Genomic DNA, 19,250 nt, shown 5'->3' with positions numbered 1-19,250 from the left:
GTGAAGTGAAAACGACTCTCACCTCATCACGTCTTTTATTCCCACCTGGGCAGAATGTGATCTGGCTTCCACCTCCTTCATCCCAATGGACCATATTCTCAATAAGGTCACTGATCACCTCTTAACTGCTAAATCCAAGGGACACTTCTCAGTCTTCATCCCCATGGCTGTTCTGAACTGTTCGACACATTGGCCATGCTTCTCTATTTCAAACTCTCCCTCTTTGGATCCCAGAATGAAGCTCTGTCCTGATGTTGCTTCTCTTCTCTGAAAGCTCCTCATATCTGGTAGTCTCTTCTCTTTCTACCGGCCCTTCACATGTTGCTCGTCTCCAGGGGTAGAACTGAGGCCCTCTTTATTTTTCATTCCACGTGCCCATTTTGTGTTTCAGTGGTGACCTATCTCTCACTGACTGTCCTCTCAGCTTACTAGAGAGTGCTCTCGTTCACCCGGTCATCTTGAACATCCCTTCTTTCTCCATTTGCAACACTCACCAAGTCCTGTCATTTATTGCTCCATATGTTTTGAGTTTTCTTTTCCTCCGTTCCCACTGCTGTTTTCTCTGAGTGGGCCCTCATCATCCCTCACTTGAACTCTGCGCACTAGTCTCCTGCTAGTTTCCCTGCTGTCTCTCGTCTCCTCCACCTGCAGCCCATCCCCTATATTACTGCGAGTGCTATTTTCAAGACAGAGAGCTCATCACTCTCCTGCCAAAAGTCTTCAGTGGCTACCATTCACTGAAGGGACAAAGTCCAAATTTCTTATAGTGATTTAGCATGAGCTCTGGTTTCTCATTTGCCTCCTACCATCCACCAAAGTGTAGTTTGCACTTCATTAGTACAGAAAGCCCGTTTTTTTTTTCCTGAAACCTGCACTGGTTATTTCCCACCTCTGCTCTGATTGTCCTATTCTTCTTTTTTAAAGATGTTATTTATTTATTTATTTATTTATTGAGCATGAGCAGGGGGAGGGGCAGAGGGAGAGGGAGAGAGAGAGACTCTCAAGCAGACTCCACGCCTAGCACAGAGCCCAACATGGGGCTAGATCTCATGACCTTGAGATCATGACCTGAACCAAAATCAAGAGTCGGTTGCTTAACTGACTGAGCCACCCAGGCACCCCTCTGATTTTCGTATTCTTTTTTTTTCTTTAATATTTTATTTATTCATTTGAGAGAGAGAGAGCACAAGCAGGGGGAGTGGCAGGCAGAGGGAGAAGAAGGCTCCCCGCTGAGCAGGGAGCCCGATGCGGGGCTCGATCCCAGGACCCCGGATCATGACCTGAGCTGAAGGCAGACGCTTAACTGACTGAGCCCCCAGGCGCCCCTGATTGTCCTATTCTTTATCTTTATCTCCATCTGGACAAATATCAACACATCTGCCAAACCCAGCTTAAATACAGTATTCCCCTCCTGAAATTAATTACCCTCTCTTCTTTGCCATCATGGGAGTTTGAAAGCACCTTGAAGAGAGCACATTCACAGTGCACTGTGCTTGTTTGCTTGCATGTCTTACACACAGCAGACTACATCTCCTTCCTCTTCGTATTGTCAGTGCACAGCACAGTGTCTATCTTACAAAATGTAGCCAAGGAATGGACGTGTGCAAGCTCTGTGTCTACCTACATCACGATCCCTCTAGATTCTGTTACCAGGAATGTTAGAAATGAATGGTGCTGTGAAAACCCAACAGGGCAACCATCAGCAGAGGTTTATTTCCTTCTCTCGCTATTTTATTTATATTGAATCAAGGCTAAGTGTATGTAGCTATATATAGTCAGTCACAAAGTGAGGAATAGTATTGATTTTAATAAAACAGAATGGAAGAGGAGAGACTTCCAATGTCACATTAGGGAGTCACATATATTAGAGATCAAGTTTAATTTCCCATAATACTAAGATAGCTTGGTAGAAAGTTAGTGTCTTATTAGTCATATAAAGAATATATATATGTGTAATATGAAGCATATATATATACATACGTATGTGTATATATGCATTTACATATATACATATATATAACCATTATCACATTAGTCTGAGTTATATTTTATTATATTTATCCTCATCAAATTATTATAAGTCCAATAATAAAGACAGAGGACTGAAGAGTACACCCATGGGTTTTAACATATATGTCCTGCCTTCTGGAACTCAAAATCTGACACATATAAAGAAGGCAATGTATTTAACACGATAGGGCAATTTGAGATAGATCAGTTAATGGCAAATGGCAAGCAAGATTCCATTTTGTATCTCTCTATACCCTACTATAGCTCTCTGCACACACATAAGTATTTGCTGTATGAATGAAGTGACAATGGAACAGAGCCCAATTTGCAGAATTTTTAAATTGTTCTTCCTTCCTTGTATGCATTCCTTGTAGGCATTTGGTCTTGGTCTGTGTTTACTGACACAAACTAGTTGTGAATAAAAGTAAGAATTTACCCTTGATATTTTCATAGATCTCATTTATTATTTATGAAGAAAAAGCTTACTTTTATTTTGCAAACTGAAAATCAGAATTAATAAATATGTAATTTAAATAATAAATGCACGTAAATATATAAGAAATATGTAAAAATGAACACAATTTAAAGCTATGTAAAGTCTGCTACTTAGTTGAAAGCTTTGTCAGTTTTGCGGAGATACATTGGGTAAAAATGTAGATAAAAGTCTTTAATGACATGGGCAAATACTCAGGGAATTTTTTTTTTAAAGATTTTATTTATTTCTTTGAGAGAGGGAGTGAGCGAGAGAGAGCACGAGCAGGAGCAGGGGCAGGGGCAGAGGGAGAGGGGTAGAGGGACAGAGGGAGAAGCAGACTCCAAGTTGAGCAGGGAGCCCGACAGACACTGGACTCAATCCCGGGACCCTGAGATCATGACCTGAGCCAAAGGCAGATACTTAACCTACTCAGGGAACTTTAAACATTGTCTTTTCAATGGGGACAAATTGCTCTCATACAACAAAGCCTATGTTTCCAATAGGAAGGAAACCATCTGAAGATGCGGTTCCCTCTAGCTGTTGTTTTAGAATTTTTTCCAGAAGGAGACATTGGGTGATTCCAGGTGCCTTGCAGGCTTTGTCGGAGTGGAGTACGGGGGGCCTGTGTACACTTGTTCTTTGGGCCAATTCATAACTTGCAGCAGCTGCCCAGATTTACCCATGGAAATTCCCAAAGGTTTAGCAAGCTGTTTTTCTTTTTAACAAAAGAATACATGTTCATGGCTCTAATTTATCTGATTCTCTGTCTATACATGAAGGTTAATATTTTCACAAGTATGCTTTAAAATATTATAAGATTTTAAATGGTCATCCCCAATATCCTCTTCTTTGCCTTTTCCAATTTGGAGTTCCATCTCAGGAAAATCACACTTTGAAGCAAGTATAGCACTTTCTACAAGTTATTCCAATGCAAGAAAATTGGACTCTCACAGATCTGCATATGCTTATTCTATCTTTTCTTCTTTCTTTATTCAACCAGAAAGTCTGTATTCCCCTAGTAACACTATCATAGAATTACTATATAGCTTGATATGGTGGCCATAGTGAGTTTTATTTTGTTGTTTTTCAAAATCACACATGTGTAAAAATAAAAAGAAATGTTTTTGTTTAGAGAAAGTTAACGGAACAGGTAATTCTTCCAAAGTTGTCCCAAATTGAATTTTTATTCATCCCTTCTCATCTTAGAAGATATACTGACAATGGCTCAGTACATACTTTCCTTGGTTGTCTTACACGGACAGTGGCTCAGTACATATTTTCCTTGGTTGTCTAATTGGCAGTAATTCCAGATGCACTTCATTTAATTGAATAGCTGAGTTCTTGAATGAGTAAATGATATTATTCGAAGTTGACGTTTTTACATGCCCTAGAAGAACTTGTCATTTATAATGACCTTAGTATATTATTTCAAAGATCATACTGTACTGCAAAGAATCCCTTATTCAGATTTTCATATATTTAGTTGTTCTTTAGGACCAAGGCTTACAATTGTTAAGTCAACTTCTTATGAGTTTGAACTACCAGTTTGGTGGATGTTACTTTCTTTTTAATAATTCACTCATTCTTTGAATTAATATTACTATCATTAGAGAGCAAGGTTAGTCAGTAGAGAATAAGTTCGTTTCTGCTGCTCCAGCTATTTTTAGAATCTTTGATTTAAAAAAAAAAAAGTGGTTAAAGGGAAGAAATGCTGACCCTGGTCTCCATTAGCATGGGCACTGGTGAGGTTATTCTCCTTTGTTGTTGCCTCTAGCTTTCAACAAAACCATTTCTTTGCAAGTCCTTTTTCTCTAAAACTTAGTACATAAGACTATAGCGGCTGCAGATCAGTCTGTCACACGAATACCTATTTACAGATGATTTGCTCAGCTGTTCTGGTCTGTTAGTTAAATATGTATTTAAGACCCTTTTTCAAACAAAGTAGTTCTGTATTATGTTTGTCACAGAGTAGATTCTAAGTTTCTGCAAAATTAGTCAATCATCTGTATTTAAATGTTTTCAGGAGCTCTGCATTAGCAGTTTACACTGAATGCTTTCTCCCAAATCATGGTGTAAGGTATAAATCAGATACATTAAAACAGTGACAGAGAATATCTTATTTGGTAATCCTGTACTTGTCTGTAAATCACTTTGCCTAAGGCAATGTTGAATACCCTCAGTCACCTCCTAATTTTCATACGTACGCGACTATACATCCAATGTTTCTTTGAAGAAAGCCACGTACTAGGAACCCAGAAAGGAGTTCTAGATTGGTAGTTCTGTTTCTCTTCGTATCATGTGTGAAGCGGGCAAAGCCATTTCTGGCATCTGATTTTTGAAAACCATAACATCATTTCACCACTGAAGCCTAAACCTTCTAGGTCAAATTTTGATCAAAGAATAAATACTTTGGCCCTTTATAAACCTTTGAAATTAGGGCTTTAGGTGGATGTTTCCAGACAGCCTTCGACAAAGCCATGTCAGCACCATTCCCTAAAGCGCATTAAATTATATAGTGCTCCACCACGTATGAGGAGTATCTGCCACAGAAAGAAAGGAACTTAACCCTTGAGCTGGTGGGCTCGGGCAAGGGTGCCGGAGGAGGGTGGCTGTGTGTGTGGGGGGGTGGCGGGGTGCACCCTTGAGGGTGCAAGGAGCTGGCACTCCGGGCTCTAGGTTGCAGGGCTCATTCTTTGCAACTCTGGTTTGTGAAGTGATTTATGGGAGCTGCAGCCTATGGGCCATATATCACCTTCCTGGTTGGCTTTGTTGACACCTTGTCACATTCTTGTGGGCTTGAGGAATTCATTGTTCTTGTTTGAACTGATAAGAAAAAAAAAAAAAAAGAAAGAAAGAAAGAAAGGGGGAAAAAAAGGTTTTCTCACTGAGACCTTGGGAAAGGCCGAGGGGGTGGAATGTTGACGTGGACCAGCGGGGCTGCACTTTCCCAAGCAACGCAGCTTCTGTGTCGGGCACATTCTTCTGGGGCCTGGAAGCCTCGCCGAGAGGTGTGCGGTGGGCAGCTTCGTTTGCCCCTTGGAAGTAGTTTTCCGGTTGCGAGGTGTTCCTTTTTGCTGAGATGGTACTGGGGAGAGGGGCTTGGAGAGGAGTAAAGAAGGAGGGAGTTTTCCTACGAGAAGTGGGAGATAGAGTGGCTGCAAGGAGGTTCCAGTGGAAGGTAAAATGAGCCTGGTCACTGGGGCAGTGTAAAGCTCGCGGTGGCTTTTGATGTGAGCCGGTCTCTTCCAAGTTCGTCCTTTGTACAGCGTGCTTTTCGGGCATGGTGCCACGCTGCCCTCTCCCCTTTGATGTGTAGTGCCCCCTGCCTCGCTTAGCATTTTGGCAGCCTGCACAGAGGGCCTGGCGTCCGAGCCCCGCACTTGAAGACGGTAAAACAGTTTCTGAATGGGAGCTCATGGAGCCGCTAGTGAAAAGTTTGTGTGAGGGATACACACGCGTTATCTCCTACTTCAACTAGGCAAATGAACACTCTGCTTGTTTTTGTTGGGTTCGCTTTAGATCTCTTCAGAATAATCTCTCTGATACCTCTGCTTAAAAAAAAAAAAGTGGATTAAACTCCCTTTCGATGCAAGAAAAGTAACAGATCAGATCATACATATCACGTCATGGGATTGTAAATGCTCATACTTTCTTTGTGAAAATATGTGTGCTCTCTGAGAGCAGCTTAGCACAAACATAGCCCCTTCCCTAGTATTCTCTGTCATCAGCTTTTGTTGACTTGGGAGGAGAAGAACCCATTCACACCCCAGCCAAGGCCTGGGTGTCAGGGAGTTTTTGCATTTTTGTGTCCTATTGTTAACAAGTTCATGTGTAATCTCGTAAATCAGTTTACCCGGAAGCGCCATTCACACATCCCCACCATGAACCTCCTCTTGACCTGGAGCCATAGCATGCTGTTTCCAAGTTGCTCAAAATGGCTCTCGGCAACCGCGTCTCCTATAGAATGCATAGGCAGAAACTGCTTCTTGCGCTTGATCTACCCAACAGTTCCTCAGCTGCCAACAAGGGATGCTTGCAGAACTGCCAAGGTAGGTGGCCTGAGATTGGGATTCGAGAGTTGACACTGTGATAATGCTGAATGCAAGCGAAGGTGGCCTCATCCATGTATAAGAATACAATAATAGTGTGGTCAAAATGAGAAACTAGTGTTGGAAAGCATATGCTTTTTCTTTGCTGTCATCTGTCTTGCTCCACAGCACTATTGTGACTAACATTTAAATGTCTAAATATACGCAGTACCGTCAATCTCAACATCAAGCTTCCAGCACATAGCCAGCTTTTCAAATCGCCAAGCCCAGTTTCCCCAGTTTGTTTGCAACTCTGATGAGTCTGCCAGGTCAGCCTTGGCCATTTTCTTAGCTTGGAAACTACTCTGGTTTCCAGAATTAAATTTATTGACAGTGTTTCACTGCTCTCTGCTGGAGAAGCCCAAAGCTAAGCCAGGCTTTTCGGGCTCCAAGCACTTACAAGGAATGCAGGTGAGGTGGCTCAGCAGATCGACTCCTGGCCTCGGAACTTAAACTCTGTGTTGACAGGACGCATTCATGCTTGCCGTAGACCGCAGGGGAAGAGCCACGTGGTGCGCCCTAGAGACGGGTTTCCCAGAGAGGAGGATGGTTGAGATGAAAATGGAGCACTGTCCAAACTCCCAGTTTCTTACTTCAGATGCTGTCCTCTAGAAAGCTATCCTAGCCGTGGGGCACAGAGTCTGTCCTGTTCCCCAAATCAACTTCTGGCCCTCCCACATTAGACACATAGATAGAGGTTTTATTCTGTTATGTGCAGCTGAGACAATAATCCCCACCCCACAAGAGGGAAGAAAATAAAGCTCTTTCGACCAACTTTTATATATTTTTTCTAAACTTCTTTAGTAGGTGCGTGAGTGGAGAAAAGGGATCAAGAAAGGGTATTTTAACTAAGTTAGCAGAGAGTGTATTAGGACCTGGTTTCTAAAACTTTCTAGGCAGGAATAAACATTAATGTACACTATCTTTTGCCTGAACACTAAACTGTACCTTAATTTAGATGCTATACTTCTCAAGTACAAAACAAAAGTACAGGCACAAAAACAGCAAGCACTTTAGGTGAGTATTGTTTTTAATATACACATAGAGTATGCATAAACACATATGTTAATGCACATGCACAAGTGTGCTGATACACGTATGCATATCTATTTTGAAGGGATAGGAAAAGAAGAACTAAGCATAACACATCTTCCAAAGTGTCTTATGTTCTTTTCAGTCTGGCGTCTTCTAAGTTAAAAGCCGCTCGACGAATAGAAATGATAGAAAGCTAGCCTTACAACAGCGTTAAAGTGCTATTCTATTCTACAGCATTCCAAGTGAATTATTGCTATGCTGTCAAAGAAAACAAAAACATTTGGGAAGGGCTGTTTATTTTACAGTGGTTGACCAAAAGTATGCAAGTGGTTAGAAAAAAATGTAGACAGCTAACGATGGGAGGTGCCACTTGCACATTCTGAAATCCATTCACAAACCTTTGACACTAACTCTCGATCACTGGAGATAATGTTAGAGGCAGAAGCATTTTCCATGAGGAAAAGCCTAACACTTTCAAAACATATCAGTTCAAAGCGAATAAATAAACCCTCATCCCCTGTCCTGTATGACTGGCATCTCCTCACTCACAGAGCCTGATGATGTGGTATTTTCTTCCAAGAAGAGTAAGAAAAGCTTCCTAAAAATATTTCTCTCCGAGGTTGTGGCAATGAGATATTTTTGTGCTATGCAGCATATATTATTGCCCTTTGTGTTTAAGGATTAAACTAAAAAACCGCCATTGACAATATTAATAGATTCTTTCATTAAACAAATATTTCATTTTACTGCTAGATGGGAAATTAGAAATCCTTAATACAGTCCTTTCATATTAAGATAAAAAAAAATACAGGCATGCCTGGGTGGCTCAGTCGGTTAAGTGTCTGACTCTTGATTTCAGCTTAGGTCATGATCTCAGGGTGCTGAGATCAAGCCCCAGACCGGGCTCCACACTCATGCAGAGTCTGCTTGTCTCCCTCCCCCCACTTGCGCCTTCTCGCTCTCTCTCTCAAATAAATAAATAAAATCTTTTTAAAAAGATAATAGAATACATACTCAGAGATAAGTGACTTGCTTAAACTTGCATAACTAGGCAGCGTGGAGGGCTAAGACTTACAAATAGGTCACTGTGTTGCAGTATGTTTTGCCTGAGAATCAGACTATATATAGTCAGAACCTCATTGATATCTCCTGGCAAATATTTATTTTAATGTTTAAAGCTTTCTCATTGGTGAAGAGATCCTTATTCCAGGAATCTAGGTCTCAGGGTATAGGTTCCTTTTACTTTTTTTTTTTTTAAAAAACTCTCTGATACGTCAGGATCCATTTTAACCTTCTGGGGGATCTTCAGATATATTTTTAAGAAAGGAGAATAATCATAACAGGCTCTATTTATCCTTGTCACAAGGTGAAAGACACGAAGAGCTCCTTGATAGGTCTAGCCTTATTCTAGCCCATAAAACCACTCAGTAACTATAGATGCAAAGAGTGCCTTTAGGGACATGCTTCAGATTTCCCTCCTGTGGATGCCAGTGCAGCTTGCTTTCTGGATGGTGTCTAAGTTGTAGGAAGGCAGCACATTTTAAGTGGATTGTTTGGAAGAGAGAATGGACAGCCAGCCGTCTGCCACTATTCACACGTAGAGATGCCACGGGCATCTGGCTCTCCCAAAGCTTTGCCCCCCGGAGCGGATAGAGTGAAAGAGAGAAAGAGAAGCAGAACTACCTGCATCCGTGTCCCTACCTCAGCCGCTCCTTCTTCTTGTCTGTGAGGGTGTCCAGAGGCTGAGAGGTTTGTGTAGTGTTGGCCCAAGAGACAGTTGTCCTTATGACAGCTCAGCTGTTCGTGTGTCCTCAGTGATACAGCATCAGATTTTTTTTTTTCCCAGCTGTAGCATCTGCCTTCCCTCCGTGACATCCTTGGGCGAATCACGTGCTTGCTGGCCCGGATATGTAAATAAAAGTTGGCTAAAAAACACTTAAAGGATTATGAAGCAATCTGGCTTAATAGTCGCAAAAACAAAACAAAACAGAAAACCACTCCAACAAATCCTCCTGTGTGCTACTAAGTAGTGGAAAGATCCAGTTATGACTGGAACTGGCCTGGCCTGAGTATTGTCCTAGACCCAGGGAGAGAGAGAGAGAGAGAGAGAGAGAAGCCCAGGGAGAGGAGGAGGACTGGGCTGAAGGGCAGAGCTCACTGGCTCGCTGGGCTCCCTGCAGACAGCGCTCACACATTCCCTCCCTCCCTCCGCGGCTAATGAGAGCAGCATGCTGGGGAAGGAAGCCTGCCTGCTGGGGGGGCGGGGGAGGGGGGGCGCGCCTTCCACGCCTGTGTCGGGCTGGCGGGCCCTCGGCCGCCTACACACCCTTGACCCGCACACCTTCTCCCCTGTGCTCAGACGCGGCCGGAGCCCTCGGCAGGTCCCGGAGGAGGCTGCGTGCTGCCCAGTGCGGCGGTGAGAGAATCCGCGTGCGGGTTCCCCTGTGACTTTTGCCGTTGAATGTCTCCATCGCCTGTCCCTGGACGGTCAGTTGCTGGCGTGGGGCTGCGGAGCATTACCTCCAAAGCTGTCGGCTCCGACTGGAGGGAAATGAGCACGGAAACCCCTGGTGCCTGTGCGTGCCAAAAGCAACCTTAGTCAATGAAAGAGCTCGGCAGACGGCGGGGTCCTGCGTGCCGACCTTCCTGCCGCTCGTCTGAGAATCATGCGCTGCGATTTCAGTGACTTGTGCCAGTTGGCCCCTGCCCACCTTTTCTGTCCGTACTGAAGCGGCCAGGAACCGAGCGAAAGAGGAAGCTTCGGCTGCGCTCTGGGGCTGCGCTGCCAGGAGCCCGTCTGTAGTAGGTCCAGCAGCCAAAACAAAACAGGGCAGAGCCCAGGGAAGCCCGGCCGGAGCAGCTGAGCGGGGAAACAAAGAAGCCCGCCTGCAGCAGCAGCAGGCCGCGGAATGGCAGGCAGGAAAGGGAACTTCAAGAGTGCCTGCATCCCCTCAAAGCCGGGAAACTGAGGCCCGCGGAGGATGGGACCTATCTGGGCAGTGGCCAAGCCGGGTGTCCCGAGGGCCCGTCCACACGGCTGTTTGATTTTTAGCAGCTCTGATGCTAATGATGTAACCCTGGACAAGGTACTTACTCTCCTTAGCCTCAGCTAGCTCATCTGTAAAACGGGGATGAGAAGAATACCCTCTCCCTCTAAAGGTGGTTGGGAGAATTCAGTGAGAAAACATAAACAAAGCGCTTGGCGCAATGCCTGCCACTTAGGAAGCCCTGGGTCCCTGTTGGCTCCTCTGTTTGAAGGAGGACTTGAGGAGCAAGGGGAGCAGAAAGATTGGGAGTTGTTCCTAAATACCTGATGTGCTGTCCAAGTGGTTTTGAAAAACAGGGCTGCTTGCCACAAGAAGGGGCGAGCACCCTGGAGTTCAGATCAGGTTGATTATGTGATTTTGTTCAGTGCTGATGTTACTGTAATGTTTAATCAATGGCAGACTCTCCTCCCCCTTCCAGGAAGAGCGGGACTTGAATAATGAGGAAGCGGGTAATGTGAGCCATGGAATCTTTGCTGTTCAGACTTCCTGAATCTATGTTTATCCCCTTTGTGAAAGCGCGTTCTGAGCCTTCCTGACCGAGAGTTTAAAATGGTCAACTTCGAAGTTCTGTTCTGATGGAAAACACTTGCGAAAAGGCTGAAGGATTATTCTAGGGTAAAAAAAGAGAAGAGGTAGTGAGGTGGTGGATAGTCTATGTTTGGGGAAAACACCAATGATACGGGGTCTTCCCTCAATAGGCCCAGGTTCTGATGTAAGGGATAAGGAAGCAGCTTATAATAAACGTTTGTTCCAAAGATGCTTTACATTCAGTTCTGACACTAACTGGTCATGAATCACCGGGTCAAGAGAGTGATACAGCAGCAATGACCACTGACTGAGCCTTTCCTGGGTGTCAGGGATTGTGCCAAGGGCTCTATATTTGTTATCTCACTCACTTTCCACAACAACCCCATGTCTTGTTCCCCCCCTTTGTGATGAGAACAGTGAGGCTTAAAAAGGTAAAAATACCTTACCAGGCCCCTCAGCTCAGAAGTGCTCCCATGCTCTTAGTCACTGGGCTATGTCCTGCTTCCCTCTTAAGGCTAAAGCTAACCTGCCTTTCATCTCCTTGGCTTGGAGCTTTCTCCCCTGGAAATTAAAGGCTGGACCACATTATTGACGAGGTGACTTCTTCCAAAATTCTAAGCGTTTCCAGAAAGAGGCACGGTTTATGATAAAGCAGTCTTACTTTCCAAATAAATTCTACTCTGTGAAAATCAAGGCACCAGTGATTTTTCTCATAGGCACGTATCATTTAAACTGGAGAATTCAGGAGGGGGTTAAAAACTGGGCAAAATAATTTCGTGTGATGTTTTCATGTGTATGCAGGCCCAGTGGCCCTTGGGAAAAATTAACATGTTTACCAAATTGTAGCTGCTCGGCTGATAATGACTGATCAATATCAGCACACGAGTATATCTTCCTTTTGCTGTCAAGGGCGAAATTTGCACTGTATTTACGTTGGCCTTTATTTCTAAGGAAGGTTGTGCATTTGTGCATGTAATTTGTATCCTCAAAGTAAGAGGTCTGAATAAGTGCAGCATTATTACTTTACTAATAGAAATTTCTCTTTCAAAATTTTTCATGTTCTCATGGAGTTATGCTTCCAAATCCCCCATATTTATTAGTATCTTTAAATTTTTGTTAGTTGGCCTCATCTAAATTAATAGGTGCTAATAATCAGTACCTGCATGATTTCGTACAAGGTCTTAATCTCTCTGGGCCTTCGCTGCCTCAGCTCCGGAATGAGACTGGTAAGGGAATCACTGTATTGATATACTGGGTTGTTGAGAGCATTAAATGAGTTAATTATATAAAAAGCTGGGCTTGGCACATAGTAAGTACTTTGTAAGTGTTTACTCATGTTATTAATCACTGATGACTTCCAAACTGGAATTGTCTTACAATAGTGTCCAACAAGTTTTAAATCATAATAAACCTTCCAACTGATTCTACTTCTAACTGGTAATCAGCAACATGCAGTTTGCTTTTTTCATTTCTCTCTGGTGTCTATAAATTACATTTGCATAGGAAGTCTTCCCTTTTTTAAAAGAAATCTTTTTAAAGATTTTATTTATTTATTTATTTATTTATTTATTTGAGAGAGAGAGAAACAGCATGAGAGGGGAGAGGGTCAGAGGGAGAAGGAGGCTCCCCACTGAGCCGGGAGCCTGATGTGGGACTCGATCCCAGGACTCCGGGATCATGACCTGAGCCGAAGGCAGTCGCTTAACCAACTGAGCCACCCAGGCGCCCTAAAGAAATTTTTATATTCTCTTACTTCATCCTATCTTTAGCACTATAATAAGTGGTGACTTGCTGTTTCTTTTTTCTTTAGAATTTTATCTAGAGAAGCTTTTGATTTTAAGCTGTGACAAATAATGGATCAAATTACCCTCACTGAATTGATTTACTTTGAACTACAGATTATTTTAGGTAGAATTTGTCCTCGACTTTATTCTTGGTGTCCAAGTTTCAGAGAAACATGTTTCCAGCCCTAGTTATGATAAATAGTGGGTTTTTAAATGACATCACAAGATACATATTTCTAGATACAAAAGTTTGTTGTTATGTTCTTTTGGCCAGAAGAGACTCTTCTTCCTGGGAAATGTAGCCACAGAATGCTGGGTTTGAGTTTTATTAATATCCCTGTAGATTGAAAACAAAATGTTTTCCCTCCCCGTTTTTGTTCTTTTCCATTTGGCAAACCCAGTGATTTGCCACATGAGCCAATGTGTATCTCATTTGCTTATTTTCTTGTGCACCAGCAGCCCTGGTGATGTCATCTGGAATGTGTGCAATCCCTGGGAATAAATAACATGCTGGAAAATAGTTTGCTTTGAGGCAGCAGGATCATTCATGCACCTTACAGCACACTCTAGGTATCTCAAACCCAGTTTCCTTTTTTATAAAAATAATTTCAAGTCAGGACACCTTGCCCGTATTTCTTGGTTCAAATGATAATAATCACAACAACGACATGAAAAAATTTTTATAACTATAATTTGAGAGGCCCAGTTCCAAAATTATTTTAAAATTTGATTTGAGGGGCACCTGGGTGGCTCAGTTGGCTGAGCATCCGACTCCTGGTTTCGGCTCAGGTCATGATCTCAGGGTCGTGAGATGGAGCCCTGCGTGGGGATCTGGGCTCAGCGCTGGGTCCACTTGTCCCTCACGGTCCCCCTGCCCCTCCCCCACAGGCCTGCATTCTCTTTCTCTCTCAAGTAAATTAATAAAATCTTAAAAAAAATAAAAATAAATAAAAATAAAATTTGATGTGATAATATCAAATATCTATGCCATAGAAATGTCCTTTTTTTAAAAAAAAAAAGTGAATTACTACGTAAAAAGATTAGTCTTCTGAAACTTGGCTTACGTATCTTTCTTCCTCTCTTGTCACCATTCTTTAAAAACTTTGTTCATTGACTAAATCAGCAGCGCACAGTTTTAAGAGTTTAGGCTGCTGAGTGGAATGTAAACTGGACCGTTCTCAAACTGCTTTCAAGCTGAGAGTTCACTGAGGTTAAAGATTCTCTAGAACCCACAGTCTTGTTTCCTCCTCCTGGTGAGGAGCTTCTTTTGATCCATCATTCCTGCAGGGGATTCCTGAGAGGGACCTTGACTAAAAGACAACACAGTGGTGTTTGGGGAGGGAGGCAAAAATCCACCCCGGGCGTACCGTTGAATTCAAGAGAAATTTCCAGACAGAGCTTCTCAGTTTCCCAGCCAAGAGCCCACTGGCAGTGGTCACTTTCGCTCTCTGCCTTATCTTGAACACACTCTTGCTATTTGAAGGCACAGTCTATTGAATGTCTCATTTCCTGCTTTATTCATTACCTTCCTCCAGCGCCCCTTAATAAGTAAGCAAGACTCTCTTGAACTATAGGTTGGATTATGAAATTCTTGGGATTTTTAATGACTTTGAGCTCATTTAGAAAGTAATGTGTGTTCTTTGTGGCCCAGAATTGTAGAAGGCCAATTACCTCACTCTGTTTATTTGGCAACTTAAGTGATGCCTTTTCTATAAAGAGCTCATTACACAACTGGCCCCCATACAGTCAATGTTATTTTAGTGGGAAATTTCAAAGACGGAAGTTTTGTGACTTGCTCTGAGGCCCATTCAATGACAGCAATGAAAATCTTATCCTGACTATTCTTTTTCAAGTTGACATTCCAGCGAATCATCATATGGAAGAATATTACGAAAAATATTTTATACTTAGAATCTGTGAAACTCTAAAAATCTTAAAGAACCAGAGTCAGATCATAACTTTTATAGTTAAAATAATTAACAGTAAAGACTCTTTGGATTTTGATCACTAGGTCTTTGATAGTAAGATCTACAGTCAACATAGTCTGTTATAGATAAGCTTTAAAAAATAACAAAACAACTTTTGGGTTTATTATTCTAATCATGCCTTCCTTGCCTTTGATCCCAAGGCATTATGTGTCTTTTAGATCACCCCGTAGGTTTTAGAGTTTCCCTTGATCTGTCTCACAAAGAAGCACACACACACCTTCACAAAGACTATAAGAAATAGCAGTTTGTTTCTAGGAGGTTATTAATGCCCTTTTCCATCGTGGAGTAGGGGTATAGGATGTAGTTTGCCAGTTAGGGAGGCACAGATATTTTCTTAAAAAGAAAACTTTGAGTAAAACTTCGTTTACACCTTTGACTCACCGATTCATTCACCAATATGTATACCGTGCCTCCAGTGTGTGAGGCATTTTGATCAGTTTATCTTATGTAACTTATAACACAAATGACTCAGGAGCCCAGGGACCAGCATCCCTTTTTATTTTTATTTTTATTTTTTTATTTTAAGATTTTATTTATTTATTTGACAGAGAGAGAGACAGCGAGAGAGGGAACACAAGCAGGGGGAGTGGGAGAGGGAGAAGCAGGCTCCCCGCGGAGCAGGGAGCCCGATGCAGGGCTCGATCCCAGGACCCTGGGATCATGACCTGAGCCGAAAGCAGACCCTTATCGACTGAGCCACCCAGGCGCCCCAAGCATCCCTTTTTAGAGATGCGCTCCTATTCAGCTCCTTTGGCTTCCGACCCTGTGTTCTTTCTGCCAGCAGTGAGCTGCCCTCCGTGTGTGTACTGTGAGCAGGATGACAAGCTTGATAGCCTGTTTATTATACTTTAGATTTTAACTTCACCCTACTCCAGTCTATTCCAAATATCCAAAATATTAAACATCTTTTAAAAGAAGTATTAATTGTGCCCATTTTAATCTCCTAGGCTTTTTCTTTACTACTTTGTCACATAAACTCTAGTATCCAACTACATACTTAAGACTTCTTTCATTTGGATTTGATAAGACTGATTGTTGTAAATAATTACAGTAACACCATCAATTTTTTTCTCATGTCCCAGGAAAGAAAAAAGCTTTTTTCTGTAATTCCAACAATACCCTCAGTGGACCGTGAGTTGCCAGTGTTATTTGATATTGGTTCCTTCTCTTTCCCAACAGAATGATCTTAGCACTGGATCAAGGGTGCTCAGAGATACACTGTAGATGTCCAGATGACCTGTCATAGTAAATACGTAATAAATACATACATAGCGAATGACTATATATACACACAGATAAAAATAGGTGAATAACGTAGAGAGTTTCCATTCCAGGAATGCTAACTGAAAACCCAGTACACGAGGCCAACAAGGTATAGGGCAGAATATTCTAGTTTTATAGAATGGTGAATGAATCCAGGTGTGACTTTAAAGAAGTAGGTGGGTAGTTGTTGACAAATCTTAGTTTTGAAGTGGTTTCGGTCATAGGACAGTACACATATCAGGTTGGTTGTAAGGATTATCTCATTTCTTTCTCACAATACTCAATGCAGTCGTACTAGTGTCACCTCCATTTTACTGATGAAGAAACCAAGGCACTGATGGGTAAAGGGATTTGCTAGAGAATTCAGCAGCTAAGGAGTAAATGATAGAGCCAGGCAGGGCAGGTTGGCTTCAGAGCGGTCATATTTGACTCCTTATTTCTTTCTACACCTTAACCCCACGTATATGGTGGATCATTTTGAAAAATTCTTCTGCCTTCTGCACGAAAGACTATCCAGACTGTCTTCCCACTGATTCTCACCCACTTTATTTTTTCCATAATTGCCACAAATATGGATCTGTACAACAACATCACCAACTCACAGAGTACTTCACTAGCAAAGAATCTGATAAATTCCTCTGGGCCAATTTTATTAGCAAAAACACTAAGCAAGTTGAGAGTTGCCCAAATCTCAAAAATTATTATACCACAAATTTAGTGGTTACTACGTACAGGCCACTTTTAAACTATAGCACTTTGAAAACTGTATTATCTCACCGTATTCAACTCCAATAGGACAGAGACCATGTTTTATGTATCTTTGTATGTCCAGTTGTTAGCACAGTGTCTGAGAAATAATAGCTGCACAATGTATAATTGCTAAGTGAATGATGGACTGAATATAGTAATAGGTCTTTGTTTTGAGTCCTTTCAAAATCCCACTTAATCTTTCATTAGTAGATTCTTGGGATTTGATCAATGCAAAGAAAAGCGAGATCAGCACCTAGTATTATTCTAAATAATATATTTCTAGAATACTGTCTAAGATGTAAATCTTTCTTTCTTTTATTTTTTTTTTTAAAGATTTTATTTATTTATTTGAGAGAGAGAGAATGAGAGACAGAGAGCACGAGAGGGAAGAGGGTCAGAGGGAGAAGCAGACCCCCCGCTGAGCAGGGAGCCCGATGCGGGACTCGATCCCAGGACTCCAGGATCATGACCTGAGCCGAAGGCAGTTGCTTAACCGACTGAGCCACCCAGGCGCCCCCTTTCTTTTATTTTTTATTTATTTATTTTTTTGCAGCCATATTGTACTACTGACTCAGCCAGCTACATGTGCCATGAAAACCGACATCCCCCAGCCCCATCCCCACCTTGCCTGTCAGGTAGACCAGAACCCCATGAAGGACTAACTCCTTCCTGGATTAGACTGAGATTAAGAGGACCACTTTACTGCTTTTTCTGTACACTCTTGCACGTGACCTGACCCTTCCATTCCTTCCTTCGCCTCCCATTCCTTCCTTCGCCTCCCTTTCCATATCTTCCCAGCCATTGGAACAAGTTGCCTTTTCAGTGTGAAACATGGAAAATTAGCCCCTCCAACACTGCTTTTGATTCTAAACCCTTATACCTAACAGGCCACTTAGAAGACTGGGATAAACAAGCATTGTAACTCCAGGGAGCTTCCTGGTTTCATGATCCATTTGTGCCTCATAGGGGCCAGACAATGCTAGGCTTACAGGAGACTCAGCCAGAAAACTGGCAAGTCGATTAATCTGTAGTTAACCACAGCAATAAATGAACACAAAGGAAATGCAGATGTAAGTAGGGGATAAACTTTGAGTGGCTCCATCAGTAGTGATTCATGATGTTGAACTACAATAATATTTCCCTCCATACACCCTCCCAGCCCCCTTTATGACCCCAGAGCAGCATTTGGATGGGCTCCGTGGTCATGGCTGTGGAAGATGGGTCTGTGGATGTTAATCTGGCTGACAAATATTTTAATAAGCATGTATTGTTGACAGTGGCATTATGTGCACTTAGGGGACGGTGGTAACTGAGAGAGCGGCTTAAGTATTAAAAAGATCGAGATGATGGCAGAAGAGCAGTGTGTGGCTTTTCCGAGGTTGGGCTTCAGAATCAGAGGAGGCAGGATAGAGAGAAAAAAACAACAGGGACAGGAGCTCGGCTTCCAGCAAAGCCCCTTCTCCATTACCTGTGGGTCTCCGTTCCCTCAATATTGGTGATCGTTTTCCAGAAGTAGTACGTGAGGAGCATGAGGTTAAAGAACCTAATTCCCTGAAGCACTGAATTCTACTCCAAAAACCCAGGTTGCACTGTCTGTTCACTGACTAAAGTGGAAATACATTTAAACAAAAGAAAAAGAAAGAAAGAACCTAATCCCGTGCCGGACACAGAGACGACACCCTTGACGGGGTCAGTCCCTCTTTTGTGTGTCTCGTCCTTTCTCTCCGGCTTCTTTGCTTCCTCTCTCAGCTGACTTCTGCCCCTCCTGCCCACTCAGTCAGTTCAGCGATTACGGTTTTTACGATAACGCGCCTCCTCGTCTCCTCGTTGGTGAATGTGGGGCGGAGTGCTTGCCTCTCCGCCGATGCTCGATGCTCGATGCTCGCGCTGATGGTCTTGGCCGGGGGAGCGAGGCTGCTGGCAGAAGCCTGAGAGGGAATGCACCGTGGTAGCAGCGTGAAAGAATTTGGCAAGGAGGTGCTCGCCACATGATTGTGATTCATACTGTACTCTCGAAATGTGGCAGGAGGGCTAGGAAAGCTTTTTAATGCCAGCACACAGAGAGCAGAGACACTCATTTTCAAACATCACATTCTTTTTATAGTACAGGCATGCCTCATAGGGAAAATATTGAACTTGGCCTGCCGGCCCCACAAGAGTTGTCCCAACTGTGATTTTATTGCTTGAGTCACTCCCTGAATCAGATACTGGCTGCGTGGAGGAAGTCTTCTATTAAGGATGCTTTGAAATTGTGTTTTTAATTAATTAACACCAACTCTGGG

General features: G+C 42.7%; 1 long non-coding RNA gene across 1 annotated transcript; it reads right to left on the bottom strand.

Moving 5' to 3' along the window:
* Nucleotides 1-5,726: 5,726 nt before the first annotated feature.
* On the bottom strand, nt 5,727-9,604 carry LOC116642132. The gene is made up of 3 exons (XR_004301313.1): nt 9,310-9,604; nt 6,974-7,092; nt 5,727-6,033 (listed from the first exon to the last, which is right to left on the bottom strand). It is a non-coding gene; the product is annotated as an uncharacterized LOC116642132 (long non-coding RNA).
* Between the last annotated feature and the right edge of the window lie 9,646 nt (nt 9,605-19,250).

This window comes from Phoca vitulina, unplaced genomic scaffold (genome assembly GCF_004348235.1).
Source record: "Phoca vitulina isolate PV1807 unplaced genomic scaffold, GSC_HSeal_1.0 scaffold23, whole genome shotgun sequence".
Classification (NCBI taxonomy): Eukaryota; Metazoa; Chordata; class Mammalia; order Carnivora; family Phocidae; genus Phoca; species Phoca vitulina.
Note: the sequence above shows the minus strand (reverse complement) of the source record. Positions and strands in the feature narration are given on the sequence as shown.